Source organism: Tympanuchus pallidicinctus, unplaced genomic scaffold (genome assembly GCF_026119805.1).
Source record: "Tympanuchus pallidicinctus isolate F22 unplaced genomic scaffold, pur_lepc_1.0 scaffold24, whole genome shotgun sequence".
NCBI lineage: Eukaryota > Metazoa > Chordata > Aves > Galliformes > Phasianidae > Tympanuchus > Tympanuchus pallidicinctus.
Window position 1 is genome coordinate 859,040 of NW_026294741.1, and position 12,091 is coordinate 871,130.

A 12,091-nucleotide genomic window follows, 5' to 3' on the forward strand; every position below is an offset into this window, starting at 1 on the left:
TCACCAACGTCCCACAAAAGCCCCTTGGTGATTCCAGGTGGGTTGGCCGTGGCCATGGTGAAGCTGGAGGCGCTGGAGCCCTGCTCCTCAGGTTGAGGAGTTGCAGAGTTCAGCGATCCTGCCGTGGTTCTGTGCTGGTGTGCGGATACAGACCACGTGCTGGCCTTAAGCAAGTCCCTTGCCAAGGCCATAGAGCGTTTTCCTAAAATAGGGTTTTCCAGATGTTCTGTCAATCCATCAGATATGTGTGTTCTTTGACATACGTGTCTGCATAGTAAAGGCCAGGCACATGAGGTGGGTGTTATTAAAAACGACTCATACATATAAACACTTAAATGTGATACGGATTTATTGATATCGTGAATAAGAGAAAATGGCCTTGTGAAACCACCATGGGCTCATCTTTCACAGTGGAAATTCTAGAAAAGTGGCACAGGTAGCTGCACAGCAGGTGCACTGGCTGCAAGTGCTGTTTGTTGGGCTCACCCAGAGCTGTGTGCATTGCAGTAGTGTGGAACACATCCCTGCAGAGCTGACCTGCCCAGCTGCCTGCACAATGAGGGCTGTTCTTCTGATGTGACGGATGCAGAAGGACAATGTAGTTGTGCTCTGCTGATAGGAGATAGCCTCTTTCAACGGATCAGGTTGACAACAGGTTTAAAAAGCCAGAATGATGTCTGAGCCACGTGTGGCAATACAGAAGAAAGTTTTATGCAAACTGAAAAAAGGGGGGAGGATCTGTGGATATAGGACATGAGATAGCGGAGCAGGGCAAATCAGTCGACACAGCTGTTTTTCTCATGATTAGATGAATACTGGTCTACGCGTTAGTTTGGTTGTCCTTGCATCAAATAGTGTGACGTACTCTGTTTGGTGATTATTCTTAAGAAGGTGGGTCGAGCCGAGTATTTGATTTCATTATTCTTCACATGCTGTAAGTTTCATCCACACAAAGGGCTTTGCTGGATTAGGGTTTCATTTGCCATGTGATATGTCCTCTGGTTTTGGAAAAGTCACTTACTTTATTACCTCCATCATTCCAACCTAATGAAAAAGTCTTTACATCCCTCCTCTTAGGAGCGCTGAAAGTTTAGCAATGGAAATTGTGGTTTGTAGAAGTGTGACAGACTGTAGTCTTGAATTACAAGTGTCTGGATCTTAGCAATGTTATTAACAGGGGTATTATTATCATAAACATTCTTTGTATACTTGCCTGAGAACATCCATTTGCTAGAAGACAACAAACCAGGTTTATTGCATAAGAAAGCAAACCAGGAAAATTATGGGCTATGCATGACAAGATATTTGGCATTCTCTCTGAATGTTGATGTACTGTGTTGTGAGTGCTGGGCTCCTGAACTGGCTACAGTAAGTAGGCAGCACTCCAGTTCCAGTGCACAAGACTGCCCTCCAGGCCTGCATGGAAAAATGTGCTGACTAAACAGTCCTTGCCATGAATTCTTGTCCCTGCTCAGCACTGCTCAGTGGCTTGCATGTTCATGAGGCTGTCACCTTTGCAGAGATGGAGAATGTCTGAGTGCTCTTCTGTGAAAGAAGAGTGCGCTGCTCTCTTCCAGGCTAGCTGCTTTGACTTCCACAGCTAGGCAGGAAAAACAGACATAAAGATGCTCACACTAATCCATGGGAACCTCTTCTGCTGAGGTGAGCCCCAAAGGTGCCTTAGCAGAGGACCACAAGCTGGGGTTTCGTGCCAAGCTGCAGCCAGCCTTCATAGGGTGAGCGCTGAGCAGATGTGATGCTGAGATACCTGAGATACCAGGAGCAGATTTTTGTGAACACAGAGGTGAGGAGGCAGTGTAATGTTTGAGATTTCATGGTCAAGGCTGGCAGGATTTCACATTAAGTGCGTCCCTTATTCCAGTCCCACAAAACCAGCTATGACAGAGCACCATTTTATACTGTTCTCACATATGTTCACATGTATGTTTTAAGGCCTTTATGTAATTCCTTAAACACACATTTCACATACTGCTTTTATCAAGCCTTCTATTACCTCTTTAGGTAGCTTGTCCCAATTACAATCTGCTATCACAACACTGAATTTAGATGATGAGACTGAATTACTCAGTTTGATGTGTTTAACACAGATAATAGAAACCTGTTTTAAGAAAATTCAGAGTTAGGATTTGAAGAGCTGAAATGTTAGGTGATTCAAATAAAAGAGGCCTTTATTATTGATGATTTTCCCCTCAGAGACTTCCTCCTACACAGACAGTATGAGTATTCCTTTCTCTTGCAGTGCAGTGCAATAATACACAGTAGTTCCTGCATGCTTGTCTGCTATGAAATTAAGAAAGTTCAGTCCTGTTTTTAGACATGCTGTTAGGTAGTCTTTTCAGAATATGCAGAAAGAGTGAAGATGGCGAGGTGAGGTTCATGGGATAAATTCTAATCATTTTCCTCAGTATAAACATCTCCATTGCCTACAGCAGAACCAAACAATGCATGTGAATTTGACATTTGCCTCTACACCTTCAAGAAAATGCATAGCGTAGAAGTTTACTTCTCCCACAGATTTTTTCTTGCTCAGCTGCCTGTTTGCTAAGCGTAGTGCAATAATTTACAACTAAGGGCCAAGTTGGATCAAGCAAAACACCCACTTCTTTCTGTCTACATCTTTTCTCCCTTCTTTTATATCACTGGTCATCAGAGAAACCAAGAATTTATAGCAGTCTTCTACCACTTAAAATGGCAAGGTCAAAAGTGAGGGATGAAACATCCACAGGTTTGACAGCAGTATTTACCAGTGGGACCACGGATACATGAAATAAATGGGAAACTGAAATGTGCACTGAGAATAATGGAGGATGTGAAAATTAAACTTTACTGCTATTCTTAAAAATCAATTGCTTTAGTGGGAGAAAGCTGTTGTACTTGGTCAAGATAAGAGAAACAATTCTTGCTCCACGAATAGAGAACATGAGAATCTGGCTGTGTAGCTGCAGTCATTGTTTTCTCTGGACAGGTCAGCAGCAGGGAACTTTGACACAGGACTGGAAGGAAGATCATCGACATGATGTGTTCATCTGAAAAGACCTTGCCGCCTGGAGTCGTGTGAGTAAGCAAGAACTGTAGCTGTTAGAATAAGTAAAAACTGTCTGGCTTTAAGGACTAAGAAGGCTTGAAATTACAAATGTTAGTATTCTATAAAACAAATACAAAGACTTAATATTTATTTTTAGAAACATCTCGTGTTTTGCAGGCTTTTCCATGTTGCAAAAGTACTGCCTTTTCTCTGCTATTTATCACCAGGCTCTTCTGTTTAGACTATAAACTGCTTGGGGCAGGAAGTGTCTTTTACTGTCTCCTTGCACAGCAACGCCTGAATCACAGCTAGAAGCCTCTATGCTCTGCCATAACGTAAATACTAACTAATGATAGCAGGGAGGATTTAGCTCCCGCCCCACTTGGAGGCTCGCCAGCCTGCAGGGTTTGTTATAGCAGCACACTTGCCAGCAGTGAAAACTGACAAACTTCGTTGGTGAGAGATATTCAGAGGTCTAACAAGGAGAGGAAACACTCGCCTCTAAAGACAGAGGCTTATGTCTCTGTGTGGATAAACATACCAAAGATTGGCTCGTGCTGCCATAACCCCGTTGTGCAATTTATATATTGGCATTATATATGTGTGCAAGGCAAAAAGACAAATCTTTGGTCAACAAAACAATGCATGGATAATCAAAAATGACGAAGCAGGATTACCTCACAAAATCCTGGGGCAGATAAGCTGCTACTCCTCCCCTAGGACAGGCATACCCATCCCTGCAAGGAGCTTCCCTATGTTTGTTTTATCTGTGGCAGAATAACAAGCTTATTTGGTTAAATATTATGAGAGTAAAAATAAAAATAAGAAAGAAAGCAAGCCCAACAACCCATAATATGGCAAGGGAGGAGGAATATACTGTGGTGCAAAAAACAGGCTCGTGTTCTACAAGGCTGTCAAGTGTATTGCATAAGGAGATTACAGCCCCTGAGTTGCAACCACAGCTAAAAGTTTTAATTGATTTTGCCAGTACCTCTGTCATTAGTGTATTACAGAGCTGCGTCACAACAGCCTCTCTTACACCTTTGAGGAAATGTTCCAAAGCCCGTGGTCATTTTCAGAGTTGTTACTCCACATGACTCCATTCCCCCAAGCCCTTTATTCCTCTTATTTTAAAAAAGCAAAGGAAGTTTGACAGATCAATCATCTATTCGCATTGCAGTCGGTGCTCGTGGATTTGTTTGATATTAGATGGCCACAGAAGTGAGTGAGTCCAGGTTTACTTTTGCACACCCTAAGGCCTGTACAGCACTTCAGTGTTTTGGCAGTGTAGTTATCTTGATTAGCATAATGAATAGAAACTCCTCACACCTCTATATGCCTTTCTTTTGCCAGCAAAACTCTTCTCTCTGCCAGTTTTAATGACAAAAGGAAAAAAAAAAAAAAAAACCAACAAAAAAACCCCAGCTTTTTCCTGATGCAGCTTGTTCTTTGTGGAGAGATTTTACCATCAATTCTTGCACTGTTCATGGGAGGCCTTGCTTCCAGTTCTGCAGCTCTGCTTCCACATCTACATGTGCAGTGCCCCAGAAATGGGGTGACCACATTCACTGCTCAAACAATTCATTATGTCTCTCATCACATACCTAACAAGAAGGCTGTGCTGGCATCAGCAGGGCTGGCTGGATAATCCACATCCCTTTCCATGGGAGGGGCAGGACCACAGAGACCACTGGCTCCCACATCCGCGTTCTCAAGATTCATCTGCACACCTGAGGCAGCCATGTCCTTCCACAGCACATGCTGTGACCTTGGAGGAGCTGCTGCCATCCTTCACTTGTAAAATACCCGTGAAGTTTCGTTGCCCTAAGCATTCTTGCACATGTGTCTTGTAGCTCTTAAGTAGAAAGCTTTGGGAAGAGCCTGAAAAGATTAACATCTTTGCTTTAGAAGGGTTGCTAGAACCATGTAGTAGATAGACATGGAAGGAGTTGGCTTTCTGAAAGTCCAGGTAGGTGAAAATAACTATTCTAGCATAAATTATACATATACCTATATAAATATTCCAGTAAATATCTATGATTAGAGTATGTTTTACTTGCTGTAACCTGTAGAGCTGTCTAGATAGCTGAAGGTACAGCATTAGTTAGTTCAGCCAGTGTAAAACAGATTGGGTCTGTTACAATTGGGTCTCTTAATACAAGAGATTGGGACTCTTAATACAAGAGAGTCCCAATCTCTTGTATTAAGAGAGGATGAGTCCAAATGCATCCAATTGGTATTCCTATAGAATTCTTACATAAAAGGTAGAATTCTGCAAGCAATGCCTGCATATATTGGTATTCCTCTTGGCCTTACCACAAGCTCCTGCTCACTGAGTCAGGCTCTCAGAGGCCTGAGAAAGAGGCCTATGAAAAACCTGCAGATAGTCTCAAGAAAGCTTACAACATTGTTGGGAATATTTAAAAACTCAGACCTTTCTTCTGCAAAAAAAAAATGGCTCAACTATCATCACTATCATCACTACAGTGGAAACATACTCACAAATCAATCATTCTAGCTCTTGAAGAATTGGGAATTAGCCTGCAGAAAGAAAAGCAAACAAGATCTTTCGTTCCTTCCTATTCAAAACCCTTTGAAATCAGGGTCTTCCTTGTCAGTGAGTTTTGGATGAAGTTCTCATTCTGCCTTCTTTTTCACTGTCCCTACAGTACCATGAAAATTCAAGCTGTTTCTCTTTACTTCCTTCCTCTTCGTAAAATGTCTAATAATCAGCCATCTGGTGTCCAAGATGCCTTGAGTATTAGGGCATTTCCTTTATCCAGGGGAGGCTTTTGAGAAGAAAGATAAATGTGTTCATGACCTACCCCTGCTGCGTGCTGATTAGGGTCTGGCATTTTTTCTTTGTTCACAAGGATTATTGTAATGCTAAGTTGTTTAGTAGAGAAAAATATTTACAGAGAGAGACCTAGTTTCTGCTGCAGCAGATTTTATGATGTTCCTTGAATATTCTAATTTAGAATTATATATAACAACATGATAGCTGTAATATATGTTAAAGACCAAGCGGAATTTTGAAGGGAGAAGACAAAGTGATCTATAGAAAGTGTTGTGTCCTAAGCCACTGCATTCTTTTTCTTTCTCAGTTTAATTTGTCTCACACCCTATTTTTCAGAACTAGCTAAAAAAAGTAACCCCTTCCTTTCCTTCTGCACAACAGACTGGTAGCCAGAGACCCAGAGCTGCAATACAAACTGCGTGCGGGGCTCTGTTCAAGTCAGTGATTGTCACTGGGGAGCAAAGGTTCTGTGCACGATGCTGAATACAACTGGGTCAGGTCTCAAGGTAGATGATGGACTGAGGTTTGAGTGTAAGAGGAAAATACTGAAGGTCACACAGAAACGATGCAAAAAGCATCAATTGGACCATACCTTAAAAAAAAAAGAAAGAAAGAAAGAAAGAAAGAAAGCCTAGAGAGTGGGGATGGGTGAGACTAAAATGAAAATAAAAGCAGAATGAAGAAACTGCCATCTAAACTAGAATGAAAACAACTTCTTGCTTTATTCTATGTTGATCTGTTGGCAAAATGCTTCATGTGAAGGAGTTTTGTGTCTTAATCTGTGAGCCCTTGGGAGTTGCAAACTATTGGTTGTCTTGTGTGCCAGCACGAAGAGAAGCTGGTAAGGTGCTGTTCATATACTCTGTTCCCATTAGGGTGCAGACACTAAACATTTGAACTAGGATTCTTCACCTGGTGGAATGCTTATGTATAATAAACAATTTTAGTCAAATGGAAGTTTGTGAGGAGAAGTGAAAAAACACATCCTTGAAATCCCTTTAGACCGTTTCTGTATACATTCTCAGTAAACAAACAGTTATATATTTTATATATATATATATTTTTTCTTTTTAAAGTCATCTTTAAGAGCATATACCAGCCAAATCCCTGTTAGAACTCCACATACAGTTTGGGCTTTGGATTATAGTCATACAGTATTTAAGCTACTTAGTGCATCCACAGATTAACCAGCAAACTGCATACATTAGCATGAGTTCAAAAAGTAGTAAGCTAAACTAAGCTAAATTTTCTATGCAAGGCTGTGCAAAACTTCCTGTAAATGAAAACATTTGGGTGAGTGTAAAGACCCAAAGCTGCATGCATATGCTTAACTTTTCAACCAGCAAACAGTCCCCACCCAACTAGCACAGTGTACATGCAGATACATATTTTTCTGATGATGCTACAGAAAATAGAGAAACATATATTCTGCATTCTGCTTATGCAAGGTAACACTCTTCATAAAGTCCAGTAGGCATATTTTTTTACATGTATGTTTGATTTGAGTTTCTTATATTAAAGCATACCACAGTATAAATGTTCTCCGTTCTGGTCCTGTAATTATCAGGTGTGATTTTCTTAAAGATTTAATCATGATAGCAATAGAGTCTCATATAACAGAGCAGTTCATACAAATAGAGGTAATTTAAAATCATATACTTAGAAAGCTAAATTTTGATCCCTAGCTTTTTTTTGTGCCAAAAAGCCTTTGTGCCAATTCTTTTGCTAACCTGGGTGTCTCATGCATCTTCTTCCTGCAACAGATACGAGCCGTGTCAATCAGTTATACGCATGGCTTATAAGTACTTTGTGGTCTTGCTCCAGTGCATGAAACATTTTAGGAAGGCAGAGTAAGGTGTGGACAATCTGAAACCCTGGGCTGTAAAACTGAAAGGTACGGTGTTAGTGATGGCTCCTGTTATTGGCCCCGACTCAGCCAACACCTTTAAACAGAAGTTGTCTGATAAAGTCAGGCTTGGAGGTACACTTCTGTGTCCAGCTGAATCAGGGCACCTACATAACAAAGCGACTGAAAAATCCAGCTCTGAACAGATTTGTTTTGTGGTGGTCAAGCTTTTACTCCCTAGCCGCATTCTATGTGTGGGCACACTGCAGTTGCACTGCAGTCTCGCTGCTGTCCTGTTCTCCTGTCTTCCCAGCAGAGAAGGGTGTAGCCTGCTGATACAGTTTATTCAGTTTATTCACTTACCTGGGGTGGCTGGCAAAAAAATTTCTTTAGACAGGAAGCGCTAGAAAGCCCAGTTCTGTCAGTATTGCTAGTGGTGGGGCTCTGCTGTCCCAGCTCTGCACAAACACGAGCTCCAATCTTGCTAATAACTTCTAGGGAGAAAAAGGTCCTGGGTAGTGCTTGTCAGCATTTGAATTCCGTCTTTCAATTTTCTGCCAACTCTTCTTCAGGCTGCATCACGCTCATCAGCTTACACAGTAACAGTGTCTCTGGAAAAGGTTTGCCCCAGAATCAGGATAAGCAGAACGTAAATGTTAGCAGGATCTGAGCCAAATTTTTGAAGATTCTGTCTCTCACCTCACAGCCTCAAATGAGAAACTGTTTGCATTCATGGCAGATGAATGTCCAGGAAGGATCAAAATAAACCCCTGCCACTTTCTCTCATATCTGAGCTTAGTTTTTCCTGGTCCAGCAGCTCACAAGTTTGTTTGCCTTTGTTCTCACTGCAAAACTGAAGAATTAATTCAACTGAGAAATAATCAGCTACTGCCTGCTTCTGCAGTTCACAAGGAAAAAGTCCCCATTGTTTTCTGATCGGGAATACCTCCTGAGGAGGCCCCAACACTGGTCACAAAAGGGGCAGAGATCCCAGAGCTGGGAAGTGTTTTTCTTCAAGATGTAACACAGGTACAGCACTGATTTTAAGTCCATATTTCAGTGCCATAGCAGTCATATGACAGAAGCATTTACTCTGAAGTCATGTTAGTACTTGATTTTAATTGCTATTGCACAGGCTTTGCCTAAGCACACTTTAAGGTGCTCACTCGAGGCCAAATGTTTATCAGCCCAGGGTAAAGTGTTTTGCTAAGTGAGAGGTTAAGCGCTTTCCAACCTTATTGATTCTATGATTATTTGATTTTAACATTCTGGGTAGTCTCTCCATTACGGGAAGAAGGGCAGCAGAAGCCCAGCTTTTGTCACTGGAATGATCACTCTGCACCACTAACTGTGGTTGTTTTCATTAAGACAAAAGAGGAAGTTGAAAAAGCTAACTTAATTCTTACTTGTTGCATTGATCTTTTCAGTGTGTCTGCAAGTTAGCTGTGTAGATCTAATTTAGAGCAGAGGTAAACTCCCCTTGACTTTAGTTAGCTTATGATCCAGTTCAGAGCAGGTGCCGTGAGGCTAAATGACCTGTTTGTCTGGGAAGGCAGGAATTCTAACGGCAGGTCCTAAAATTGGTGTCACTGTATTCTTTGAGCATAGTGATGGGAGAAATAAATCTCTGTGAATGCAAAAATTTGTAAATTTATAAGAAACAACAACAAAAATAAAAAACACAGAAAATAGTTAAGAAAACAAAGCTTTTCTGCATCTCACATGTGGTAGATCCTACGGTAGCTTGGATACAGTCATCAGAAGGAAAGAGGCAATGAAGTTATGGTCTTAGTTTTAGTTTGATCATCATGGAGTTATTCAGAAAGTAAGATCTGTGTGTAGCTGGGAATGACAACTGGTTTACACGGCCCTTTCCTCTCTGGGATGCAGTCTCTCATCACTGATAGCAGCCTCCCAGTGTCGCAGCACTGATAGCGGCCCCCCAGTGTCAGGAAATAATACTAACACATCCTCTTTGCAAAGTTATCTAAAAAAGCAGAGAGGAATTTTTTTTCTGGCTGTAGTTGAATGACACCAGCCCTACAAAAGCCATCTGCATGCCAGTCCTCCTTCCTTCCTTGCTTTTAATTTCAATTCTTTTTACAGCCAATATATTTCCAAACACTCCACAGGAGACTCTGAGTTGACAGCTTTTGCAGTTTCTGGTCATTTGTATTACATTAATGCAACAGATTTGCAGCAGACCTCATCCTATATAATTTACCAACAAACTGGAGTAGCTCAAAGCATAGCACTTTTAGCTGAGAGGGGAAATTGGCAGAGCAGAGCACAAGAAAGCAAATAGGTCAGCTACCCAGACTAAAGAACCGATGGATTAGCATGGTATCTGACATCTCAGGTGCTCATGTTTCCACCATTTGATACAACTTCTGTTTATTTTTTGCTCAGATGAACTCCCCTTTCCCTATTAATAAACTTGTAGTTACAGGGAAAGGGAATGTTGGCATGAAGCAGCACACTGTGTTTCTTTCCCATGGGAAAGTCCTGTTCAATAAAAATTGAAAACTACTTTCAAAGGCAAGATTTATCTTGGTAAATCTATCTGTTCTTCGAGCCAGAATATGTTTCTAGTGCCATGAAAAACTAAGGGCTATATTGTGAAACTTTTTAGGCAGCGTGAGGAAAGAGTCCCCAGCCATAGCCTGTGGTTCACTGGCAGAATGTGTTTCCAGTAGTTTGGCTTCCAGTCAGTATAATAATGATTTCAGAAACCATTTCAAAGGGAACAATGACCTGTGGTTGAGACACTGAGACTGGGGCAGTCTAGTTCAGTTCTTAGATCTTTCAGAAAGTATAGCTCTGGGCAAATCATCCAATCTGCTAGCTTCCTCATGGAGTAGAGAAGACAATGTTTCCTCTCTCTAATATCTAAATTTAAGCTACATAGAGCACTTAAGATTTCAATTACAAGGATGAAAAGATTTGATCAATACCCTTGCTTCCCAGAATCCCTTTCAGTAGGTCAGATTTTGCCAATTACAGTGGTGCAATAAAAACAGTTCCCTTGGTTTAGTGGAGTTAGTCCAAATATTCACCGAGCTAAATCAATTCAGAGCTTGAAGTGCTGGGTCTGAATTTGTTGGGTTTTTTTGATGGGATTGTGGTCACAGTCTGCAAGTTCTGTAGTTCTGTACCATCTCTGAGATTTGCAAACTCCTCCAAATTCAACAGCTCAGTTTGGTGATATATGGTATATTTTACCAAAACATGAAAACAAAAAATGCTCCCCCCTCAAATGCAATTTGCCCTGAACAATTCACATCTAAAATAGGAAATCTGAAATATCAAAATCACAAGGATACAAATGCTTCCGTAAGGATAATCAGGATATTACACTTGCTAGTAATTTTATGTATATGTTCAAGCTGTGAAAGAACTCATCTGGTCCTTTTCCATTCTATAGTTCTGTTACAAAGCAATACTTCTGTGGAGTTTCAGCACCTGGCTCTTCTAGATGTCTTCAAAATAGCAGCTAGCAAATTGTTACTCTCTGTATTTCTTCTACATCCTGACCCCTCTTGGACCCTTCAAACGGGAAGTTTCACAGGCAGAAAGGTTGCTACAGAAGTATTCCCAGCTCCACTTACCTGCCTTGGCCCATCTGAAAAACAACAGAACTGGAGCTGCAAATGTCTTTCTGCTCACATCTTTCCCTGTCTCACATGCCCCAGAGCCACACAATAGGGAACTGTTTAGAATATCAGTGGAGTTTTGCCTACAGCAGTTACAGCCATCTGCAAAGAATTCACATTTCAAGACGTGCCAGTTCCAATGTATTTGAAAATCACAACCAGTCAGCAGGACTGGATGCAGTCTGCATTGCAAAACGCTTGGGTGCTCTCATATAATTGTATAATCCAATGTTGTGAACTCCCTCTTCTCAGACAATGTGTTTTAGATATTGACTGCACAGAAGGTCAGCTTGTGCTAGAAAAACAAACAGGCTTTGCTTACTACAGCAGTATAGGGAAAGCTGGGAATAGGCTATGAGAGGGGACATTTAGCCTTGTTAACTGTTGTTACTGTCATGTGGTCTAACACTTCAACCTAGCTTTTAGCAGTCCAGACTTAATGTTTTCTTTTTTGTACCATGATGTGTAGAGGGAAAAATCAAGATTGAATTCTAGTTACATTAGTCATCATGCAGACAGTTCTCAGTCCAAACCTCTGTCCAAGTGCATGAGACATACTGGTAAGAGGTGCACTGTGCACCAGAACACGGCACACAGATACACAAATTTCTGTTCCATGTAGTACACTGCCTCTGCTTATGAAAATACTAGGTAGGTCAAGGCAGTTTGTGGAATCCCTATGTACGGGAACTGCTGAGTCACGGCCTGAACCTCTGATGGATCACCTGAGGTGAGCCATGAGTCAGCCA